This window comes from Pseudopipra pipra, chromosome 11, assembly GCF_036250125.1.
Source record: "Pseudopipra pipra isolate bDixPip1 chromosome 11, bDixPip1.hap1, whole genome shotgun sequence".
NCBI lineage: Eukaryota > Metazoa > Chordata > Aves > Passeriformes > Pipridae > Pseudopipra > Pseudopipra pipra.
In genome coordinates, this window is record NC_087559.1 from 21,663,248 (window position 1) to 21,688,614 (window position 25,367).

The window sequence follows — 25,367 nt, forward strand, 5'->3', positions numbered from 1 at the left end:
TGGTGAGATGAAAAGCAAAGGAACCCTAAAATTCAAATCCCCTTTAGCTGAGCATCAGGTTATTAATCTTTTTTCACAGAAAGGTCATGTAAAGCAAAGACACCCTGCCCAAGTCTGACTTGTTTCAGAAGTACTTTATAAAACCTTCCTTCTTGCCTCAGAAGAACACGATGGCAAAGACCAGTGGGTTTTATTTGTATAAAATTATAGATACCAACCTAAATTCACTTAGTGTATACATGATCTAGGGCTGTTTATTAACTATTTTTATTTCCCTCCTTCATCAAGATTCTTGGCAATTTATTTCTGACAACCTTTTTAGGAAGAATGTGACCTGTATGGTGAACCTAACAAAATACTTGACTTAGCCTGAAAGATCCCATACACAGCTTTTATCAAGGAAGATGCATTCTGTCAGACTCCAAAGTTACAGCCAAACACTGAAGGTTATTCTGAGCTCCCTCCTTTGGAAAGCACCGAAAATTTCAAATAGAGAAAAAAAAAAAACAAACTGTAAACATAAAATATTTCAGGATTGCTGCTTCAGAGAATTCCAAAGGACAAGAGGAATCCACAGGCAGAAATGCATTTTTATATATATATTTTAAACTACTGAAAAGGAAAAGTGGCACAGTTTACTTAGGCAGGTTGAGCTCTCAACTCTTAACATTGAACCATCTAAAAAACTCAAATAGAGCTGAAATGGAGTCCTTCACATTTCAAGCACCAGTCCAATCTCACTCCTGAATATTCTCCATGGGTTAAGGTCAAGCAAACAACTTGAGAAACCACTGTCTGCAGGATTTGTACAAGAATCCTGTGCTTGGGAACTATTTCAGGTGCTACAAAAGCATCAGGAGCAAAAGCTCTCACACTGCTGCTCCTTCTTACAGGTTGTCAGGAATGCAGATATTGCCAGAGTTACAATAAATCTGGCCCACCTGGCCATTCTGTTGACATTAGGGCTACATTTCCCCAGAGTTAACGTATTTTTTTTAACATTTCTAAATATGTCTTTAATATCATTTACTCAGCACGAAATAAGAATTTGCTATTTGTTAACATTTTGCCAATCGTTGCCTTTGTCAACCACTCCAACTGAAGTCCCAAAGAATAACTCAAAATGTCAGTGCTACATTTGCTTTGTCATTCTTCCTTTGCCTCTTTTCCTCCCTGAGTTCCTTTGCTTTGGATTCAGCACACGAGCAGGATTCTACTTAATTCAACAGGATCTCTGAAAATAAATGTTTCACTTTCTCCTAATGTGCAACATGCAAAAGCCCAAGTCACAGTCACATGGGAGATTCTAAATGTGAAAGTAGTAAACATAAGGGTAACTTGAAATAAATAGTTTACTTTGGGTTGTTAAGCTGTCTAATTAATTTTTGTTTGACATTATTAGTCTATTGCAGCCATCTAAGCAGCTGCTTAAACACAGATCAGACAAATATATGAGCCTGGGCTAATGGAAAGAATGGCATATTTATTTAGATTAAACATTCCTGAATGAATTAAATAAAAAAAATACTCAGATCACAAGAAAACTGTGTGGCTTTCTGAAATAAACTGCAGGAAAAAAAAAACTTGCTTTCCTAGTTCACATGAGGGAGAGCATCAAATGAAACGTGGTGAGTCCAGCAAAGATTGTGAAGTTGTTATAAGTTGTTAAACAGACACAATTTGAAAAGACTTACATTAAAAATAATTCCTCAACTTGCTTTTTTTTTTTTTTTTTGAGTATATAACCTGTTTTATTACTCAGGCTAATTTTCATATCTAAAAGGCATTGCAGTTTGCTTTGATGCTTTGTAATGCCTCTTCGTTCTGGTGAGTGGTACATAATTATATTCCTCCCATTCCCCCAACAGAGATCATAAATTCATCATCTTCTGACAGCTTCAAACAATTAGACTTTAAAAATATGCAGGTGAAGCACATAGGTTAAAAGTGATGTGAAGTTGTTAAGCTTTCAGATGACAGAAGGGGTCTGGGGGTTATTTAGTGCTTAAATCCCAAGCTCTGAAGATTTGAGTAAAGTGGCAGAGCCACCTTTGGTCCATCCAATATCTGGAAACAATCCCTTTAAATCTAAGACAATATCAGCACTCAAATCCTCTGACCTTTCAATGCAGCAGCAGAGACTCAGCAGTATAAAGGGACTCAAAAAAACTTCATATGGATATGCTGGCTCATTATGTTGGCTCATTTGGAGTTTCAAAAATAAAACAATAAAATTACTGGATGCAACAGCACTGCACAAAGCTGCAAAGAACATTCTAGATACCAAAGGTTAAAATTCAGGGTACATCTGAGGTTCTCCCGTTATTCCCATGCAGAGATATTACAAAAAGGAACACGATGCCCATATCTGGGGAGACCAGTTTCTGCACAATGGGAAAAGAGCTGCTGCCCTTCCTTAGGGAATGTTACCTTCCTTTTCACTTAAACCCCTCCACTGAGGCAGTGGGGGCCAAAGGGGCCACATGGGAAGGTGAGGTGAGGCAAGGTGAGGTTTGTTTGCTCACCTGGAAAAGCCAACAGGCTGGAAGGACCTTGTCCTTCCCCCCAGCTCGGGCAGAGCCCAGCCTGGAGCAGCCCTGGAGGGCTGTGCTGCCTGAGGCTGTGCCCCAGTCCCAGTTCCAGTCCTCACTCAGCCCCCTCACACCTCCCACTCTGCTGCCTCAAGCTCCAAATGCAGCTCAACCCTCACCTCCCCCCCCCACTACCCCATTTAAATCCTCCCTGCAAACTTAACTCTTGAGCACTTTTCCTGCTCTGCTTCTTGGATCACGTGGAACAACTGATCCCCAGCCTCTTGTGAGAATCCTTGTATTTAAAGAATCGTGTTGCCAGCTGACACTTTACTCTTCCCATTCTTTCAGGCTTTATTTCCCCACACATTTGATTTTTCCTTTACCCACCGTACTCATCACAATTTCTCCTTTGCTTTCCCTTCTCTTCAGCTTTTTTAAAAAGCCCAAATTAGAAGCTAAGTGAGCTAAGTGAGCCACCCTCCTGAGCTCTGAGGGTGGATATGACAAAGGATAGCTCCAAACATCCCAGGTGAAAAATTTTTTAAGATAGAACACTGTCATCTTCCTAGTTCACTTTAATCCTGCACTCTACCCTAACCCTAATTCCTTCTCCACCTGTTAACCAAATTATCTCTTACTTTAGGTTTTTACCTGCAATAGTAATTAATACATTTCCCTTTTTCATTTGTTCAATGTTTTTTATTTATTTCACTTATTTGTAAGCATCAATTTTAATTCTGGTACTAATGTGCAAAAATCCCCATCTATCCAGGGAGCACTACAAGTTGTACATGTTTTTTTTTTTTCCATTCTAGTGTCAATTTGTTAATAAAAAAAAAATTACACAGAAGAATCAGACCCAGAAGATATTCTGGGTGACCTATTCCAACGACATAGTGGATAACTGAGAACTCTGAATATTCTTCTAAACTGGCTGTTCCCCTGAAAACATGTAATTATTTTGCAGTAATTTCCGCTACATCAGATTTTTCTTTTGAAAATGTCAAAACAGACCATGTCCAAGGCCCTGCTGCAGCCACATTCGTGTGCTTCCCCTCCTCTGGTGTTCCAACCAGCCTTTCAAAGCCATGGAGGAGGTGGGTTCTCAGTAAAACCTGACAACTCTTTAATGAAATCTGTCCTCTCTCTACTGGCAAACTCATTTTTTAAAAACCCATTCTGACATCTTTCCAAATCCCCAGTTAGGCCCTCGTTACCCTCCTACAAAGCAAAGCAATATTGCTTCCCACCCACCCACACCATCCAGCACTCTGGGAATTCTTCCTCCTGACAAATTCTCTGTGTCAAATGGCAGTAAATCACATCCTTCAAAGAATCCCTTAAATAGCAAACAATGTATTTTCATTGGACCTAACCAAGTTGAATTCATCTAAATTACCTAAATATTTTCTAGGTCTTATCTTCAGGCTTGCAGTACTACTGTGAAATTGCAGAAAGCATCTGATTCTGGATAATCTCTTCTGGATAGGCTAAGGAAAAAAAGATATTCCATGTTTCAGCTTTCTCCAAATCATCTGTTCTTTTCTCTCACTCACCAGAAGAAAGAGACACCTCCTTCTTCATCTGCCTAAAGATAGCAACCATTCTGGTTTGACCAGACAGTGGGCATGGAAAAAAGTCCCAGTTACCATCTCCAGCCTTTTTAATTGGAGAACAGTTTTCTCAAGTTAATTAACAGCTTGTAGAGAACCAAAACTGTTGAGCCTAATTTTGAAGCAAATCACTGTAACTCAGAACAGCACACTGTCAGTTAAGTGTCTCTAATATGTTAATTTTGCCTTTTGGCAAACAGTGTGTACAGCTATTTACACTACAGGACTGTATGAAATCTCAGTTTCTTCCTTCCACGAGCTGAAACCCTGTGTGTGTATCTATTGATATCTGGGATTTCTTTGGTTGAAGATCCTGCAGCAATCCCCCATTAGGTTCTAAGGCAAAAGGTCCCCAGCCACACACATGAAAAAAAACAGGCTTACTCGGGTATTTCTAAAAGTATCTTGAATTTATAAACCCAAGACAGAAATTTCATTATTAATACAGTTATCCATGGCCAACAGCAAGAGAGAGTTTATTTTTCCTGACCTACTTACAAGTGGAAAACACAAGGAGCTAACTACTGAAATTAATAAAGTTAGCACTGGTCAGGAAGGTCTGTAATTATTTAGAGTGATGAGTCAGAACAATCCACAGTCCTCACCTGCTTATATCACTACTCCATTGAAAAAAAAAGCCAACCAAATAAACCAAAACCACAAAATCACAGAAAACTTACAATAATGCAGATGGTATTTACAGACCTTTTAACACCACAGACCTTATTCTTTGCTCAGACAAAGACAGAAATTCCAGGCAAAAGCACCACTGCAACACAGTTAATTCATTTACAGAAGTATCTGTAAGAAGCTCCAGATCCACGATCCAAACTTTCCCAGCAGTGGGACAGAGCTGGAGCTATTTAAGCAATGTTTGGCACTTCAAACAATTTCTTATCAGAGACAAAAATCAGCCATGTCTGCTTCCTGCCTGCATTTTGCACACACACATCTGACTTCTGAATTTACAGCCTCGAGCCCTCTGGCACTTGTACTTTAGTTACAAATCCTTTACTAAATACGATGGAATTTTTTTGAATTATGATAACTTTAGGTTAACTCTCTCAGATCCTCCCCAATGCAAGAAAGGCTGGAGTCTCATTCTCAGGAAAAAAACAAAAACAAAACACAGAAGTGTTGCTATTCATGAAGCTGGAATTGTATCTGTATCCACAAAAACCAGGCAGTTCAGACCATTATTTTTAAATTATTAGATAATATTAAGGCAAACAGTTCTATCACTGGTGCCACGATGTCATCTACTCAATTCATGTTACACACAAACACCAATTGCAGACCTCAATCTCCACTAAGAAATTAATTTAGTTCCAAAGGATGGGAACTCAGTTCCAGTGTCCAAGTGGACCTTTGACTGTGTAATGGTTAAAATTCCAGGGCCCCTCAATTTTTGAAAATGTATTCAAAGAAATAGTGTTTATGATTTATGCCAAGTTTTGGACCCTAACTGTCTTTAGAGGTTTTGAATTTCCACTGAGCTATTTTTTGCTGTTGTCCCTTGCTAAGGAATGAAACAGCTACGTTATCTCTTTTCAGTTTATATACAGAGAATATAACACATCACCCCAAATGTAGGCCCCTTTAAAATGTGCAATTAAAAAAAAATAAAAAGCAATCAAACCTTGCCATTGTTTTGTTTAAATCTTCCAAAATGCATTCCAAGTTCTGGGCATTGCTAATGCTTTCTTTGCACAGTAAAGAGTGATGGCCAACATCAGCAGACTTATTAAGAGCACAACTTCAAATTTGGAATCAAACTATCATTTAGCATTTAGTAAGACAAGAAAACCTCTTTTCAAAAGTGTTATAAATCTGTTAGAGCATTTTAGTCTGTGCAGCTGGATTTCTATAGAGAAATCATTATTTATTATCACCAGTGAGTTTATAAGATAAATAATTTGAATTAAATTTCTCCTGATGTCAAAAAGTTTAAAAAGATGCAGTATTTATCTAGAGCATAGAATAATCCATGTTCTATATGCCTTTACTGGTTCCTTCTGGGTGGATACAGGAGCTGATTTTAACCAATAACTGGCAGAAGTCTCACTGAGAAAAATCCTTTTGTTTAAACTTCATATTCTGGAATAGGGAATTTAAAATGCCACGTGCTGGTAAAGATGCTGGTGTGGAGCAACTCAGGAGGTCTTGGTTTCTAGCCCATGAAGAGATGGGCCAATAAATGACACACACATGTGGTGGCAGCTGGTGCTGAGCTCAGGAGCTCCCTGTGCCCGTGGTCCCTCTGCACAGCAGGTGGGAGATGCATGTCCTGAGCTGGGCACGGATTCTGCCCGGGCTCAGAAGGGAAAACTCAGTGGAAAAAGCCACAGTTCCATATTGTGTCCCTGCAGATGCTGCAAACGGAAACCCAAGCCACCCTCACCACAGGCAAATCTAGGCAGAGGGATTAGCTGAGCAAGCCCAAGGACGAGCAGGAAGCATTTGTTGGGCGAGAAGGGAACACAAGGAACAAGTAAATGCTGTTTCTCAGCTTTGCTCCTTTCCATCAGTCATGATTTTCAGCTGCATGATATTCCCAGAAGCACGTAAAAAATGTTAGGGCTTTCTCTTCCAGGCTGTCAGAAACAAGAGGAAGAGAAAGAAATGCCTCTAAACAGATTTTCAGGATGAAAACCAGCTAATACATGACTGACTACAGACTATAATACTTTATGATCTTTCCTTACAGCTTCACAGCAGGAACTGTGATAATACTGTTTCCTTTGGAACTTCACAGTGAATGCAGCTGGAAGGGTTGGAAACACAAATCCAGAATATGGATCCTTCCACCCCCAGCCCAAGGAATTGCTTCACCTGCATTTCCCACTAACTCAGCCTTGCTGGGGACAGAAATGCCTTCTCCTGGCCTTGAGGGTTAAGGGAAAAAAGAAATATATAGCAAAGAGAAAACAGATCTTATGATTCCACTGAGGAAACACGTTAGAGAAGTGTTTCAACACATGGAAGCAGAGATCAAAATAACTTCAGCTGACATGGAGAAGATGGAGTCTGACACTGAAACCTCCCAGTGGTGGTGGGTGAAGATCTGTAGGACTGGGATTCTGCTGATTCTTTTAATGTCTTGCAACGGATGGAAAAACACTGAAAACACTGTTTTACCACATCTGAGCTGGACAAAAGAAACACAGAGAGATGGAGAGGGATCTAGTGAGAGATCCTGGCCTGTCCCCTCTAAGCAGTTTGCACACAACTGTGCCAGGTGGGCTCAGGACCTGGAAACACTCCAGAACATCCAACTGGACTTGAGTTTAACCCTGACATACATAAAAAACCTCCAGAATTTCAGAGTTGCACTGAAATAAGCACAGACACAGAAAACACCGTCAGAAGGCACCCTCACCCCCCAAAAAAAGAATTAATAAACCTTCTGAAGATGATTGAAAGTCATTCAAAATGCACAAAGAAAAATAATAAACTTGCAGATATGGAACTGTCTCCAAAGAAAACCAGTACTGTGCAGAACATTGAATCATTTTGTTTGTTTAGGACTAGAATCAGAAGGTCCTTTAAAATCTCCATTTAGATTTTATTGTTGCTCAAATATGAATACTCAGTCCTTGCAAGTCACAGTTTTCACCACTATGTCCAAATAAAGAAATCAATCAAATCTGATGCAGAAAACTTCAGAAAAATGGGTTACCCCTTCATGATTTGATTCCCAAGGACGGGCATCCAAATATTTTACCCTTAGTCATTTAATAGCTGAGCATCAGTGAGAGATTTGAATCTACAGGCTGGAGAAGAATGGAACACTCAAAATCTGATTTTGACACATATAAGCACTTGAAACTCAAATCCTCCTCCCAAAAATTCAGTCATAGATGTCCAGGAGAAACCAAGCTGTGCAGTTCAAGTTGCATTAATAGCTCAGATGTTCAAACTTCCTCCTGTGGTCATTGCAAGGTGCAAACCGACTTCACAGACCATGTTTCACTTCACCATAACATTGCAATAGTCCAAGATAAAATCAGATGTTGTTAGCAAGTAGAATCGTAAAACCTGATGAATATAAGGCTAAAAATTCTTATTTTTTGGGGGGAAGTAAACACTTTTTTCCTGAACAGGCCAAGTTCAGGCTAGACTGCAGCTTTCTTGTGTAAAGTAGTGTTAAAAAGAGCACAGACAGCCTATAATATTTAGGATTAATTCCAAATGCTCCTGCAGTTCCCAGAGATGCCAAGTGAGTGACAGCAAATGATCTGCAGTTAAAGGGTGAAGCAGGAGCAGGGGAAGCCACGGATCACATTACACACATTCTGACAGCATCAAAGCATCAGGTGCAAATTATACCCAAACACAAATTACACACAAAGCCTGGCACTACAGTCAGACAGGAGACAAGTAAATATTTGACAATTTGAAATGACAGGCTGTGAAACAAAAATAAGCATCTGAACCAAAGGCAGCAAAGCCCCTCTAACTTCACTGATGACGAAGGAGGGAAAAGCACCACTACAATTAAGGTTGGCAAAATTGGTTGTCACAATTTAAATCCTGTAACCCTAAGCCTTGTCAGAAGGCTGGAAAAAAAACCTTTACCTTCGTGGTTTTCCTGGTAAAATATTGCTGGCCTTTCACCCTGAAATACTTCAGTTCAACAGCACACTAGTCCAAACATTTTTAAAGCCCACAGCCTGTGTGTCCCAGCAGGCAGTGACTCGAGCCTGGGAAGGGAAAGGGGTTCTGGCAAAGGCAGGAGGGAAAAGGTGAATCTCACAGGACAGTGTCAAGAAATGACAAGGAAGTTTGCTACATCCAGGAGAAATAAAAGCACAAACCCACTTTCCTTCAGCCAGGTTTTGGAGGCAGCATGTTTAGAGTCAGAGGAGGGACGAGCCTGCAGCTGAATTAGTTCCAAGTGGTGCTTTGTGAACACCGCGAGAAGGACCAAACTCTTCCAAGCACTGTCATATCCAGGAGGAGGCTGAACTCAATGCTTGCCTTTTTAGAAGTTTGAGATGACAAATTATTTGATCAGCTGCAGTGTAGTCATGTCTAAATCATCTTAGGAAATCAGCACATAACATGTTATGACATTTAAGTAGGAAAATGTTTAGCAGGCCAAGCACCAGTCTCCTAAACTTATGAAAGACAAGAGAAGTTCTAACTTACCAAGAATAATCTAGGTGTAAAATAAAATATACAGCATCATAGTATAATTTATCAGCTTTAAAAAAACAAAGAGTAAAAGTAATATCTAGACAAGCCTTTCTGCTCTGTGGTAAGACTTGTCATACAATTGACCGAGTGCATTAATATACAGAATTGATGTTTTGAAGTCGTACCAAGCAACAGGAGATGATAAAAATACACAGTAGCCCATTGATTCATGAGTCCCTTAATTTTATGTTAGCTCTGGAAATTAAACTTTTAATAGCTGTAGCAGTAAGGTGCATATGAAAATATTCCCAGAGATTTTTTTCTGGCGAGCAACTTCTGCTGGGCTCTACAGCCTTTGCCCAGGAAGAAAAAGATCTCAGGATAAAAGTCAGCAATATTAGCAAAGAGTGCAATAGAGGAGACAGAGACAGTGATGCCTTAAGGTAATAAAGGCTCCCAATGTCACATTAAACAAATTTATAGACACACCATACACAGGAGGGTAGAGCTGTCACAATCTGCTTCACTTAGTGGAAACTGGGCCTCTGCTGTACACTACAAAGTATATAAAAATGTTTATTAGTATGGATAGGCCCACAGCACAATATCATGCACATAAATGTAACTTGTGGGACAAAACATATAGAAATCATTGCACTTTAACCCTGTTTTCCACCAGCACTGGTAAACCTGTAATTGCATCTGGCAGCATCTGATTTAACCCAACAGATTAAATCACTACAGCTGCTCAGTGCAGCAACAGAGCACACATTAACTGAACCAGTTATCCCATAATCCTCCCTGTTATGGTGCTATTACACTGTTTGACAACTGAAATACAGTATTTTTTTTTTTTTAAGAGTCATAACTTCGGTTACCCTCCAAGGTATTTATGTTGTCAGTAGACAGGTTTTGGATAATCATGGCCAAATCAAGAATTCTTCATTTTCTTCTTCAGAAGTGCTCATGGTGCCTTCACATAAACTCAGTGCTTGAAAATAATTGAGCCAATAATTGAGTGAATCTCAAAGCACAGAAGTTTCTTGTTATCTCTTGACCATTTGGGTAAGACCATGTATGACATTCACAGACAACGACACCAGTGGCTGAGCTTAGGTTATGAAATCCCAGATGGATTAAGAAATAGAACACACATTTGGGAAGGGTAAGGAAGATTACAGGCACTCTTCTCACAATTTGTTAATGCACAAAAGGAAAGACAGTGCTAATGGAATCTTAGCAAAATACAGTGCCAAGCAATAAAGTTTGTTAAACAACAGGAGACTTTTCAGGAACCCAGGAATAAACCTCCCAGAATAGCTGATTTTAATGAACCACATAGAATTCCATACATATTATCTTCAGCACCACCTCAATTTAGATTCCACTAAAATGGTGGGAAACTCTCACATCACAAGATGGATTTTACAGAATTATTGAGCTAACATACATTAAGCAAATGAATCCCTATAGCATATTCTGGGTGAAAAGGCTCTTTTTTCTTCCCTGTAATTGGACATACAAGCAGAGATATACAAATTACCTGCTTGTCAGCTTCTCTCTAGTGAGAGGCACCATCCTCTGTTGTTCACAGGAGGAAAATCACCACCACCACCACCTGTAACCCTGTCACTGCTCATTCTGTCAAATCCAAGGGGTTGGTAATATTCCCTCAGCATTCCAGTAACACTGAGCTCCTTCCAAAAATTACGTAGTAAATGGCAAGTGAGCCTTCCCTGATGTTCTACAGAATGAAAAATAATTTAAAAAAGAAAACAACAGTGGGAAAAAATGTGACAGAACAGCATCAAGAGCCTCCACATCAGCATCTGTGTGTGTGCTCAGCATTTAGTATTCAGCACAGCACAGCATCTAAATGCCTATCATAAATATGTACATCAAATTAGAACCTCCAATTAACACTTCATATCTAAGCAAAGCCAGCACACAAATCACATTTTCATCTGTAAAAGGAGAAAACTTTTCTTTCATATCGATGAATATGGAGGATGCTGCAACCTCCTATCCAAAAAACCTCCCCACCTTTTAACACAATATAAAACATTCTGTGGGAAGGAATTTAAACCTCTTTTATTGATTTTTAAATAAAATATCTAGGAAATCTGCCAGGTGTGTAAAATATTTCCCAAGGTAAGAATGTGGGGCAAAAGCAGAGAGAGGAGTCATTTTAAAAAAATGCTATTTTACAGTCCTTTAAAAAAGAGATTGATGAAAATAATGGAGTGTGTTTTGCAGCTATTTGGTTTAGATGCTCTTCATTAATATAAAATGATTTATGCAATTAGCTCTTAAGCAGTCAAGGAAGATAAACTGAAGAACTCCCAGCAAGGCAAATTCTGCAGACTGGAGGTGGTCAAACAGATTCCAGGGGCAAAGGACAAACCCAGAGGTAAATCCAGGTGTTCACACCAGTGTCATTCCTCTGCACTGTTCTAAACATTACTGAAGTCTCATTGAATCTGGAGCACTCCAAGAGAGGAATTAAAGAAAAGAAAGCCAAAACAGAACATCCCAGCACATGAGACATCCCTAGAAAATGAAAAGTTTTTCCTGATTAAAGCACAGAATATCAGAGAGATGCAGAAGAATATGCTGCATCTATTTCTGACTTGTTTAAAATTAGAGATTCAAACTATATTTGAAAAATGCTTTCAGATTGGAAAAATCTCACCAAAATATTCTCCAGGAACATCCACTACAGTGAACACCAAAAATAACAAGTGCCAACCACAGGCACTGGTGTATAACCACAGGCTCCTTTCCAAATCACCACCATTCACAATCCAACTGAAAATCAGGTAAGAGCATTCAGTAACGTTTAAGCAAATTCAAAACATTCAGTGTGTTCATGTTAATAACATACTCTGTCTTCTGGCCACTGAGAGATCAGTAGTGATGGCACAGGGCTGTATTTAACATTTAACATATGGGAACATGTTCCCATATGAGTCTGTACAGTCCAGAGAGCAATAAGAACCACTATTTATCAAAAATTTCTCACTTTTTTCCCCCTTCACTCATCAAACTTGGATAGGAAATAATTTTTACAAAGAAAATAAATAAAAATTTTTATCACAACCTTTAAAGCTAGTAAAAAAAAAAAATAAAAGATATTTGGTTTGGGGAGTTTGGGGGGTTTTTAGTATGTCATCTATGAGAAAAATAGATTCCTCCCACATTTGGTATTTTTCTACCAGGCTGGTTTCTAAGTGACTGAGGTCACAACTTCTTACTCCCTACGGAATCAGCTTTTCAATTCTTTGCCTTCAGGAAGCTCCCAAGAGTTTCACTTTGTTTCCATGCCCTCTATCTCTCCCTCTAAAATGGAAATCAGCTTTTAGTCCTCCTTCCCACAAAGGCAGGAGCATCTCAACATGCAAACAAAATCACTAGGAAACAGAAGACACTGTCTGTTCACATAGGGATGCACCCTTTACCCCTCATTTTCTGAGAGGTAATACAATATTCTGAGAGCTATTCAATATTTTACCAGAAGAAAGGAATGATGTTTTTAATCTCAGTGTCCCTGTTCTTTAGCAACCACCAGTGATGAGTCTTTTCTCCACTTTCATGTCTTCCTGAGAGTGTCCATTTGGAACTCAAAGGCTTCCCAGTCTGGAGCAGGAACTTCTTCTGACCTCTACCCCTTCACCTGAAAACATTCAGCTAACCTGGCTCACTGAGTTACCTCTGTAATCCTCCATAAACAAAGTGATCCTACTCAATTTGGCAATTCCTGAAGGCATTCCCCTCCTGTCACTCCCTCGGTGTCCACAATGTCCCAGTTAACCTGAAGCTTCTCCTTTGGCCCTTGTAGAGCTGGCATTGCACTTCAGGTCTTCTCTCCCATCCTCAAGGACACTACAATCTACACAGGATTGGTCACTAAAACATCTCCATGAGGGCAGCACAAATGGAAGCAGCACCTGAAAGAGTTCAAGTGCTTCAAGTCTCCAAAAAACACATCCCGAGGATCCAAGTAGAAGACTATTTTGCTGAAATTATGTCCAAGTTCAGGCTTATAATTATAACAGGTATAATAAATGGCTGCCTCCATGCCAGATAGCTCCTTATAACTATTATAAATCTACCATTATTTCCATTTTACACTTGATGGAGAAGCTGAGCCCTCTCACTCCCAGCTCTGTGTCTGAGCTCTAACAGGTGTTTCTCCAGTGGCAACGGTTCATCAGCTCCCACTCCCCGCACACTCCAGGAAAGACAGCAACTTATAGCATTTAACTGAAGGCTGAAATCCCTTCACACTCCAGGAGGTCAAATTAAAGTCAGTCATTTATAGGAATCACAGAGCAAGCAGAGAGCTGGCTGCATGTTAATGAAAATGAACGGCTGTGTGGGCAGGGGGAGCGGAGCCGCTCCCGTCACCTGCCTTGCTGAACACAGAAGGCAGCACAGTGTGTGCCATCCATTCAAACAAAAGGAGCAGGAACACGCTCAAGATATTCCCCCAAGAAGGACAGGATAGCAAGGCAAACAATGTTTAGTCAGACTCAACCTTCAGGAAACATTAAATGTCACCCAGCGTGTTCAGGACCCCGCTCGGCTGGGGCTGTGTAACCTCTGGGTGACATTGCAAACCACTCCTCACTGAACACCACAGAAAGAGCATTTACACTGCACACACGCCTCTCTTGGCATCTGCTTCTACAAATAGTTACCAGACTAATATGAAGCCATAACACTACATGATACCACCTCAGATTTGAACGCTGTGAGGCTGAGTAAATCTTCACTGCTTTGTTGCAGCTTTCTCTGCAACAGGAATAAGTGCAGCCTTGAAAAATTTCTGACTATAGTTTGCATGGCCAGGTGTGAAAACCACTATATAATGACAACTTTTAAATAGAAGGATGTGAAATTAATGCAAATTATAAAACCTAGTTAGGAGAACTAACTGTTGCAGGGTTGACACAGTCCTGTTTTTCATATATTTTGGAACAGCTTCATCTCCCTAAAACTCAACAATGAAAAGTCAACAAGAAGTGCTGCAGGACAACACCTAGATCCAAGGTAACATCTGCTTTTGCTCAAGGCATAGCTTCTTGGTAATTTTGCTGCCAGTCTGAGGCTGGGTCAGAACATTCACCCTCTCAGGAGGGATGGGAAGTGGCAGTGCCATCACCAGTCACCAGTCTCAGTTTGGGGAGCTCCATGTTGCCATTTGGGATTTAACACTCAGCTTTGCTGTATTTCATGAGGGCTACCAGCTGTTGCTCTCAGAGATCTCTGAGATATCTGATGTAGGAGAAGGGACAGAAATGCATTGTGTTTGTTTCATGGGGGTGAATTGACCAATTCTTAAAATTTAGCAAGAAGCAGAGATTCTACTAGGGCAGATTTTATTGGGCAGACTGGCTTTGTCATAGACTCCTACAATGGGATGGGTTGGAAGGGACCTTAAAGATCATCTCATTCCAGCCCTGCCATGTGCAGGGACACCTTTCACTGTCCCAGGTTGCTCCAAGCCCCATCCAGCCTGGAGCAGTTCCAGGGATGGGGCAGCCACAACTTCTCTGGGCAAACTGTGCCAGGGCCTCCCCACCCTCACAGTAAAGCATTTCTTCCTAATATATCCAATCTAAACCTCCTCTCTCTCAGTTTAAAGCTGTTCCCCCTTGTCCTGTCACTCCAGGCTCTTGTAGATAGTCTCTCTCCATCTTTCTTTTCAGTTCCCTTCAGGTACTGAAAGGCCCCAATTAAGTCAATCCAAAGCCTTCTCTTCTCCAGGCTGAACAATCCCAATTCTCAGTCTCATTTTGAAATAAGTATTAAAAGCACAATCAAATTAAGCAAGTAAAACAAGAAGAAATACAAGGGATTAATTCCTCTACTCCTTTCTTATTACAGTGTACAGCCACTGCTTGCACACAGCCATCTGCCAAGTCTCAGAGTACAATCTTTGGGCTTATCATGGTCCACCAAAAGATAAGCTTAATTATGACAGATCATAACCTGTCTGTTCGAGGGGAAAAAAAAAATATATCAGAAAAAAGTTATTTTTTCCTACTGAAAAAATAGCTCTGGGCAGATATATCAACTGCACAGCTCTGCAACCTCCTCCACCTCGACTGCAGTGCTGGCAGCAGGCTGAGGGTTCTCAGTAAAGCAGCAGATTCTGTCGCTGCAAAGCTCACTTTGATTTTGATCACGAAAAGAAGGTTGATACAGCGGTCAGGAAAAGGACAACATTACCATATTACAACAACTCCAGCCACGTTTCTTCCCCTCTCAAAGAAATAAACACCAAGCCTGCTCCACTGGTGGATATGTCAGCGATTTTGCTGTGGCAGGTTCTCGTGTACTGCAGTTTAGATTCTCACACACCAAGTGCAAAGGAGTATCAGGGAGACTCAGTATATCAAAATGCAGCAGTAGATGAACAGGTTTTTCTGAGGACAATATCATAAGATATCTACAAAGCCTCAAAGAAAATTCATCTTGGGTTATTTCTCCTGTACTTAAACCAATAAAACCAAGCAACCAACCATATTCCTCTCTGTGTAACATTTGACCTTGATGAATAATTCCTGCTACAGAAATACAAATTAAAAAGAAAAAAAAAATTACCTGATCTGCCTGATCACCTAATAATTCTCTCTGTAAAACCCTACCAGGAATGTCAAACTCAGGTCTGTGAGCACAAGGACATGGTAAAGAAAGAAGGAGATCCATTTAATAGTGCTACGTGTATTTTGATGAACGTTTTTAGAAGAAGCTAACAGAAATAAACAGAACGTTAAGTAGGTAACCTCTTAAAATAATATGATAGGTGAATTTATTAAAGATAAATTTTAAAATAGATGGCTTCTCTGACTATTGCTCCTGCTTTCCCTTGGCAAAGGAACTGGGAATAATTAATGGATTTGGCTGCTTCTCTCCAGGGATGAAGATAATCGATCTGTGGGGGAAGGCCTTTATCTAGCACAGAGATAGTGCTGGTGTAGCAGAAGGAAGAGAGGGGGAGAGGTGTTGGAGATCTTTTCCTGGCATACCTTCAGAGCTGCTTATCAGCTCCTATTGCTCAAACTGCCTCAACTGCAGCACCTGAAACACTGGCAACGTGGCCAGCGATAATATTCTTTCTTTTATGAACTACACTCGAAGGGGGGGGTGGGAGGGAGAGAGGGAGGGTGTCCCGGTTGTTAACACAAAAAGCAAAACCCTCAGATAATCCAAAAGCAATAAACAGACTCCTTGTTCCTTTCTGGCAAAAGCAGCTCTTTCACCAAGGACGTTTTGTTCATGTGTCAGTGGAAGGTGTCCCTGCCCACGGCAGGGGTGTGGAACTGGATGAGCTTTTATGGCCCCTTCCAACCCAAGCCATTCCCTGAGTCTGCACAGTCACAGTGAGTGTACAATCACTGGCCTGGCAACACATGCTGCAGATTTATCAGAATTAAAGGGGGTTGGTTTTTAGTTATTTACTTTACGATTGCTCGGTTCGTTATCTACTCCACAGCTGAGTAGTTTTGGAAACAAAAACCTCTTTTTCAGTGTACAAGAGATGCAAGTTAATTCATCTCCACAGCACAACAGTGTGATCTAAACCTCCAACCTTTCCAAGTCTTCTGTAGCCCCAAACACCTCTCTTGGAGTGATCATTTAAGAAACCTAATTCTCAGCAGTTCTACAAATAAATAGTTTCCACATAAGATTAATAATATCTTAATTTTCTGGAACAAACTACCAATGACTATTTATTTTTTTTCCCAAAGCTTTATGACTCAGGATTAAATGAAAAAAATTGTATCAGCCCCAAATAAGCCTAAAAGTCACACTTTGTGTATTTGATTCTCTGACAGAAAACAATTGAGAAGGTGGGGTTTTCTTTAAAACATTATTAGATAATCACATGGCATTGCTCAAAATGGCACATAAGTTAAAAACCTTTGAGAACCCACAGGAACTCAGTTTTCCCAAAGTCATTTTAAGAAAAATTAAAACACTTTGAAAGGAATCAGATTCTCCAGAAGGCTGGAGACCTCCTTCCTTGGGGGAAGACATAATTCAGCTCATTAAAATCACTGTGCAAGTGAAATCCAACCAGAAGAGCCACAACCAGCTTAATAAACACTTCAAAAAGCAGCCTAGACTTTCACAGGAAGTTAAACTGTGTTGGTTTCTTTTCCAAACTACCACAGAGTTTTCCTTTGGGAGGTGGGGGCAGCAGAGTGTGACAGTATTTCATCTATCACCAGAAATTAATCTGTATTACCACTGTCAATCACAGAGTGTTGATAAACTCATTATTTCAAATTAGCACAGACAACTAAAAGCTCTTAAAAAAAAAAAAATAAATCTAGTCCTACTGGTTTGTCAGAACTGTGGTGACAACAACTAATGTGGGAAACAGAAGTGGCACATGATCTAAGTGATGCAAACAACTGTTTACTTAGGAAAGGTCAAGGTCTCAGTTTATACAACTTTGAGAACCAGCAAGGGCTGAAAGTATCATCAAATTTTGAAAGAAAACATAATGGGATGAGAAGGTGTTCTTAGTTCATGTTACACGTTCAATTCTGCAGGAAAATGAAGCAAGCAAACAGAAGTGATCAGCAATATTTTCTTGATCACTCCAAACATACAAAAATCACCCTTTTGATCTTATAATCTCTGACTTCCTCTTAAATAATAAACATTTTTCTTCTCAGCCTTATTTCAGAAGCATGTGAAGAAATTTCTTCATTTTCTTAAGATGCAGTTGATAATTTCATTAAACCCATTGTCTCCAGTATCTTTCAGTAGCAGATAAATAATTTAGCACCACACAGCTAAAAATCAAAACTTTAGCCTAACATTTACTCTTGTAGTACATCATAACTGCATGTTCAAATCTTACTGTTCTTCCAGTGAATGTTTTGGCAATTCAATTCCAAATTACACCTAATTTTCTTTCTTTTTAGAAGTAATTAGGACAGGGAGAAAATATCCTAAGTGTAATATAATTTCCAGTCTTGATCTTGACACTAATAAATTGGTTAATTTGGGGCTAGAGAGAAAACATTTCTGACCTATATAGGCATGAATTCTGGACAGGAATATCAAACCATCCCCACAGAGTTTGCAGGGTGATTAGATCAGTGCAACACTGATTATAATTTTTATTCCCCACTTCTCCCTCATGATACAGAAAGACACATGGTTTTATGGCACATTTCTGGTCCTCCTCTCCCTTTCCTGCCTGGAATTCTCTCACAATCCAGGCTCCAGCGTGTGGTTTGCACCCAGTGCAGCAGAGCTGCTGTGGCACAGCTGCAGTGCACTGCAGTCTCACCCAGGTCAAGGTTAAAAAGATGAGCTGGGCTCGTGTAGGTATTAAACACCCTGCTGCAGGCTGGAAAGGCTCCAGAGGTCACACAGCTGCATCTGAATCCAAAGGAATTCCCAAGTGCCCACTGCTCCAACTGATCTACTCAGGAAACCTCTATTTCAACACCACTTATCAGCTACTGCTCACAGAATAAAAAAATGAGGATGTGTTACCTGCCATCTGAACATCTGAAGGAAGGACAGAGCACAAGTTACATGTCAGGCAACATTCCACCTTCTGGGCTGAACACAGACTAGACAAAGTCATCAGAAAACACACCCTTTCAACTCCTGAAATCCTCTGGATTTAATGGCTGGATCAGTAATCATTAAATGCTTTATGAAACTTGGAAGCACAGGGACAAAGTTCAGCTCAAACAGCCATTCATCTCCTAATAAGCTGGGAGAATATTCCATTCAAACAGCCGGGTTCAAATCCCACTTACCGTATCCACCAAGCACTAAAAGACCAACTAAACTTTGGCTACAGTTCTCAGATGCCATTCTACTTTTCCACATCCATCACCATGTCCCAGGAAATACACACACAAACCAAACCAGACCACGAGAGGACACAAACCCCTTGGAGTTCAGGGGCTGTGACAATCACTGCCCGTGCAGGATGAGCAGAGAGGGCAGCAGGCACAGCCCAGCGTGTCCTCTTGGCTTTCTGGGGGATGATTTTAATACACATGCAATGAAAAATTAAACTCTCCCAGGAGACCAAACAACTGAAATGAAGCTCTCCCCGGGCAAAAATTCCACATGGAATTCAATTTTTTGGATACAATTATAACAAAAATGCAGCAAACAATTAAATATTTGATATTGTAGTTAAAGAATTTCAGTGATGAATTCAGGACAATTAGTGGCAAAATGCAGGGCGATTTTCACAGTAACAAAATCATTACCACTCCCCCCTTGAATTTGTATCCTTTCCCCTTTCTTCCTGCCATCTCAGGCTTTTCAGTAGCCATTATGTGGCATGCTTTAAACAATACACTTAGCTTTGTGAAAAGTGAAACAATTGTTGAATATTGAAAAGAAACTACTATACTGGAATTTACTACCACATTTGAGAATAAATTTATATGGCCTTTGGTTAAAGTCCATCAGATATTCCAGCACCATCAAACTCCCTCTTTGAATTTCCAGTGCTTTTACACAGCCTCATCCTGATACTGAAGAAAAAGTTTGACTATTTTAGGGAGCATTTGCAGCAAACAAAGTAATCCCTCCCCAACCTTAGCCTCCAGTTTTATTTTACGTAAAAAATATTACAGTTTGGATCAAAGAAATCACTATTAAAACTTTTCAAATGTCAGGTTTGGGGATTTTTTTTATTTTAAGTGCCCAATACTCTTAGTCTATAATAAAGCCAGATTGTTTTGTGGCCTTCAGCCACTAACATGTGAACATTCAAACTTCCCATTGGATGTGGTCAAAGTCAAATTTCAGCTGCAGTTATTGACACCTTTCCTTTCCAAGAGAATTGGAGATTAGAATTTCAAATGAACGTACAAGGTGTTAACAGCACAAATAATAACTGGCATTTGGGAAGACAGCATAAATTATTTGTCCAACTTGTCAGGCAGCTACTATAAATCTTCCACAAAATCCCCAAAGACATGAACATTAGAAGATTGGCAGCAGAAAAATTTACAAAACACAAATAAACACAAAAATACTCCTATTTTTGGTGCCATGCAAAAGGTCAGTTCTACACCATGGCTGTAATCCAACAAAGCTTTTAATCATAGAAGAGCAACTACTGCTAAGCATGACTTCAGCTCCTGTGTGTAACACACTGAATCATGCAGGACACCTGCAGGAAAATATTTCTTTTAATGCCAACATTTTCATTTCCAATCTAATTAAGCAGTTGACTTCAAAAAACCAATAATCAATCAGAGATTTGATACCATTTCCACTGTTGTTATTCCTTCCAAACACAGGATCAGGGACTGCAGAGCTTCGTGTCCCACAGGCAGGTTGTGGCTGGGCATTAGGTTGTTGGGTTTGGAGGGTTTTGTTGTGGTTGTTTTTCCTCCCCACAAAGCAATTGCTAATTCCACACAGCTAGGATGACACCTCTTTCAGCTCAAGTAAAAAAAAAAGCCAAGTCTATTTTGATACAATTTTATTCAAAGTGTCAGTGGCTACAGGTTCTTATACTGTATTAAATTTCCTGGGAAAACTGGAACCTTAAGCCTGAAAAAACCCAACAAACCAGCCCACCTCTCTCTATATATACACACCTTTCCCTAGCCCATCAGAAATAAAGGCAACTTTCAATTTAGGATTCAGAATCCTGTCCTATAAGTATGCTTTATTTGCTTTCTTGCTCGTGCAAATGCTCTGGCCATTTTTTATTAGTACTTTTAATTTTCATATGACCTATTATTTTGACAGATAAACAAAAGGCTGAAGGAACAACAACAGAAATAAAACTAAACCCACAAAACAAATAAATCAAAAAAATATGACAGAAGGAGTCCTGCTGTTAGCAAAGGCTCTCTCTTGGTACTTCACTGTCACTTCTACTTTTTGCCATACAAACAATTTTTGGGGTTCTGCTCTTCTGAAGGTTTCACCAACTATTATTACAGCACTGTTTAAATAACAATTCTGGGTCTAGAGACAAAGCAGTGGCATCATTCTTTGACATGAAAGCACTATTATAAGGAATATAAAAGTCTCTAGGGTTTTCCTCTGAAGTGTAAGTCCAAGTAAAACCAATTATTAAATATATTTGTCTTTCTGTAAAGACATATTCACAGGTCAAGGTTTCAGGATGTTTCTTTTCCAGTCTGTAGGACACACACAACAGGTCAGGAGCACACACAGAACACACTGCACAGCCAAGAATATTCCAGCCAGCCCTTATCAATCCCCTTGGTGTTTTAGTCCCCAATCTATTTTGGCTTTTTTTTTTTTTTTAACCTCTTTTACAGCCGATGTTTCAGACACCATCTTGCTTCTTAATGAAGACCTGAATTGCAGACAAAGCGAAAGCAGTAAAGCAGAACAAACAGCTTTGATTATCTTCTTCAAATATTGTTACATTGACACCAAAGTGTTTGGCTCTCACAATGCCTTTTTTTAGTGTTTGAGACATGAATGGGTTCAGAGGAACAGCAGCACAATGGGGACGATTCAGTACCTCTTTCATAGACACACAAATGCATTGTCAGAGCAAACATTGCTTTCTACGTTCACCAGTAGAGAGGCTGAAGAGGAAATTCTCACTGCACAGCACATCCCCATCCCACAACAGTAACCAGAATTATTCTACCAAGAAGAAATCAACTGGAAAAAAAATAAAAAAAACAAAGCCTTGCCTATGTATATATATATATATACACACAAAATTAGATTGTCTCCTGAATATTTATTCTGCCAGCATGTACAGTTTAAAAAAAACAATCCCATAAAACAGCAGGCATTAGCTTTTCTGGCTGAGGTGGATTCAACAAAAGCAGTAAAAAACTCCTCTCAATTTTAAAACCACTACAACTGGTACCATTAAATTTATTAGAAGTCTTTGAGGGACGAGCAGAGAAGAAAATACCAGGCCAAAATTCATAAGGACATAATAAACATGTCAATTGTATTTTGCATTCTTCTGCCACTCATTCACTCAAGGATGCAAGATTTAAAAAAATTTAGTATTTGACAACAGACATTACATCTAAACAAACAAAACTGTTTTCCAATTTTTTTAGCATATTTTCTCTCTTGATTGACCAGCTTTTCTTTAAATGGCGCGTGTCAACTTAATTTCTACCAGTTTGTCTCATCAGCTTTCTAAAATAATTTTCCTCCTTCCTCAAGAAGAGCTTTGTGAGGATCACACGTTCCCCGCAGTACCCCTGAAATAGAGCCTTGCTATTCCATCTGAGGAGAAAGCCCAGAATATCAGAGAGCCAATCTCCACAGCCCCAAACTGCCAGGGGAAAACAAGCCCTTGGGTTTGCATCAGTCTGATCCAAGGAAAAAGAGACCTTGAAGATGGAGATTCAGACAGACAATCTCTTGCCACTTGGAATCTTCCAGCAAACAAAGCAAGTACATTTTAAAAAAACGTGAACCCAGTAAATGTTCATTTTCAGAACTGGGCAGCTGACAGGGAGGTGCCACCTGGACCACCAAGTGTAGGGGGGAAGAATGAAACCAGAGTCTGAGTGGTTCCTTGGAAGTGGGTACTCATGGAGGACAAAGCTTCACTCACCAGCCATTTGCAGCTCCTCTCACACCTGCTCTAAAACCAGAGTGCTGCTTTCCAGACTAAAAACAGGACCCACGATGTAACAATGCCCCTCAGGTTCATCCACAGTTTTCACAGTTCACACAGGCCAGAGAGACGAGTTCAAATGCAACGTTCAGTGGAACACAGGACCCAGCTAAAGCCTGCCCTGACCAAAGAGGGCTGGCTTAAGGTCTCCCTCAAGTATTTATCTGTGACATTTAGGAATAAAAAGAAAGAAGCATTGATGTAGCACAATTATCTTAAGTATCAGTTACCATCCCCAAAATGTACTACTTCTAAAATGTGACATTTCCAGGAAGAAAGCTGCTTAAATCAATCATTCAGCTGAAATATATATACTGTCAATACAACAAGCTCTCTTCTCTGGCAAGATGCCACATCAGTTCTCTCATCTGCTGCTCCACTCCTGCAAGAGTTGATTTTTTTATTTTTCCTAAGGGAACAGGAGAAAAATAACCTAAAAGATCATTCCTAAAATTTTACTAGAATTTTTGTGTCTAGTTCCCTGACTATAAACTCTGTCTCACTAGTCCTGACTCTCATACACTGCTGAAAATACCATTTGTTATACACACTTGACAAAGTGTTGTTCACCCACATTCATTTTTTAACTTACACTGTGCTTTATAAAAGGAATAAGTAGATTTTGACAAGGGAGGAGATGGCACAGCTATTGATCCAACGTACACGTCCACTCCTCTTCAGTCTTTTCCATTCATAAGAAGTCTTTTCTATTCCCAATGTTTTTACAAATTAAATTATGAAGAGAGATTTTAAACCACTGCCTTGTCATACTTCACATACACTTTCAGGAATTTTCTATACATATGTTCCTTTCTACAGGAGAAGTTGAAGAAATGGGGGGTTTTCTAAATGAAATAGTAAAAACAGATGACTCAGTCATATTCTAAGACATGAGGTCAGAAAGTAAAAGATTTTGAGCTCTGCACTCCAGCAGTGATTACTGTGAGCTGGTCAAAACCAAACCCAACTGTAACTTGAAGATCACCACCAGGGAAGAAACATGAAGGCTCTTGAATAGTAGAAAGACAGCAGCAGAAGGCAAAAGGGGACTAGAAGGCTGTAAGCAGAAGGAAAGAGCTTGTCAAATGGCAAAAACTAAGGAAAAAACCCACACACACACACACATCAAAAAACATCAGCTTTTTATCCCAGATCCCAAATATTTGGTCCAGCTAGTTTTAATTTTTTCCCTAAAATTAGCTACCACGATACAGTCAATTCTCTTGGATGAAACAAAATATTGAAATAATCTTTTCAAATCAAAGGAAGCTTTGAATTCTGTAGACAAATGTTCTCTGCCAATTTATGTCAATATAGATTCATGGAATCTATGGAATGGTTTGGGTTGGAAGGGACCCTAAAGATCATCTTGTCCCACTCCCTGCCATGGGCAGGGACACCTTCCACTAGCCCAGGTTGCTCCAAGCCCCGTCCAACCTGGCCTTGGACACTTCCAGGGATCCAGGGGCAGCCTCAGCTTCTCTGGGCAACCTGTGCCAGGGCCTCCCCACCCTCACAGGGAAGAATTTCTTCCCAATATCTAATTTGTATATCTAATCTAAATAAATATACATACTGCAAGTCTTCCATTTGTATATAGTGTTATATTCAGCAGCATACAGTGTTATATTCAGATGCAGGAATAAAAGGGGTTTATTTAGTTGTATTTCTCAGTGACAGCCAAAAGAATTTTTTCAACAAGTTCTACTGTTTAATCTCCCAAATACAGAGGACAATTCAGTTTGCAATTTGTTTGTTTTCACTGTTCTAAACAGACTTACCCCAGCATAGAAATCAACAAAGCACCGAGGATGCTAAAGCCAGAACCAGCAAAACTCCAACCAAGAAAGGTGATCCAACTTCCCCAGTGCCACAACAAACCAAGTGTAATCCAGCTGGAAATTCACTGGCTTGTGGTTTGGAACTCTGGGTATTCCAACCAGAGCTGACTGGGGTATGTTCTTCCCATTGACAACACTGTGGCTAAAAAGTCACTGAACAGAGAAGTACAGGCAGCAGCTTTACCCTCCTGAAGAATCTATGTTAAAACAGCTTTTTAACAATGCACACAAAAAGCTAAAAACTTTGCAGTGGAGCATAAGGAAGAGATGAAGGTTTTTATTCAAATGTAAAAACCCCAAGAATATTCAGTATTCTGTGGTAGAAACAGAAGTAATAAAGAAGTGTAAATTAAGCAAACAACGCACAGAATTTCAGCCAGTTGTATCTCCAAAGAGTTCGCAGTGAGTTGGTCAATTATTTTATATTGATGTTATGCATTTTCTTCCAGCAGTTGCTGGAACTCAGTGTCAAAGCTTTCCCAGTATCTCAACAAATACAAGAAAAACATGCACATTACTATAAGTATTTCCTCCTTTGCTCATTCTCAAAAAAATATGACCACGTGCAGTCTGTGAAACAATTCAACATGTTGAG

General features: G+C 39.7%; 1 protein-coding gene across 8 annotated transcripts in view; it reads right to left on the reverse strand.

Annotated features, from left to right (window-relative positions):
- Window positions 1-25,367, reverse strand: part of ATP2B2 (ATPase plasma membrane Ca2+ transporting 2) — a 408,955-nt gene that overhangs the window by 341,925 nt on the left and 41,663 nt on the right. The window contains exon 1 of one of the 8 annotated variants that reach the window (XM_064668151.1): window positions 18,812-18,828. The exons of the other annotated variants lie outside the window; for them this stretch is intronic. The gene's annotated coding sequence lies outside the window, so the exon portion shown is untranslated. Of the gene's footprint in view, window positions 1-18,811; window positions 18,829-25,367 lie in introns of those variants that run through there. 8 annotated transcript variants of the gene reach the window in all.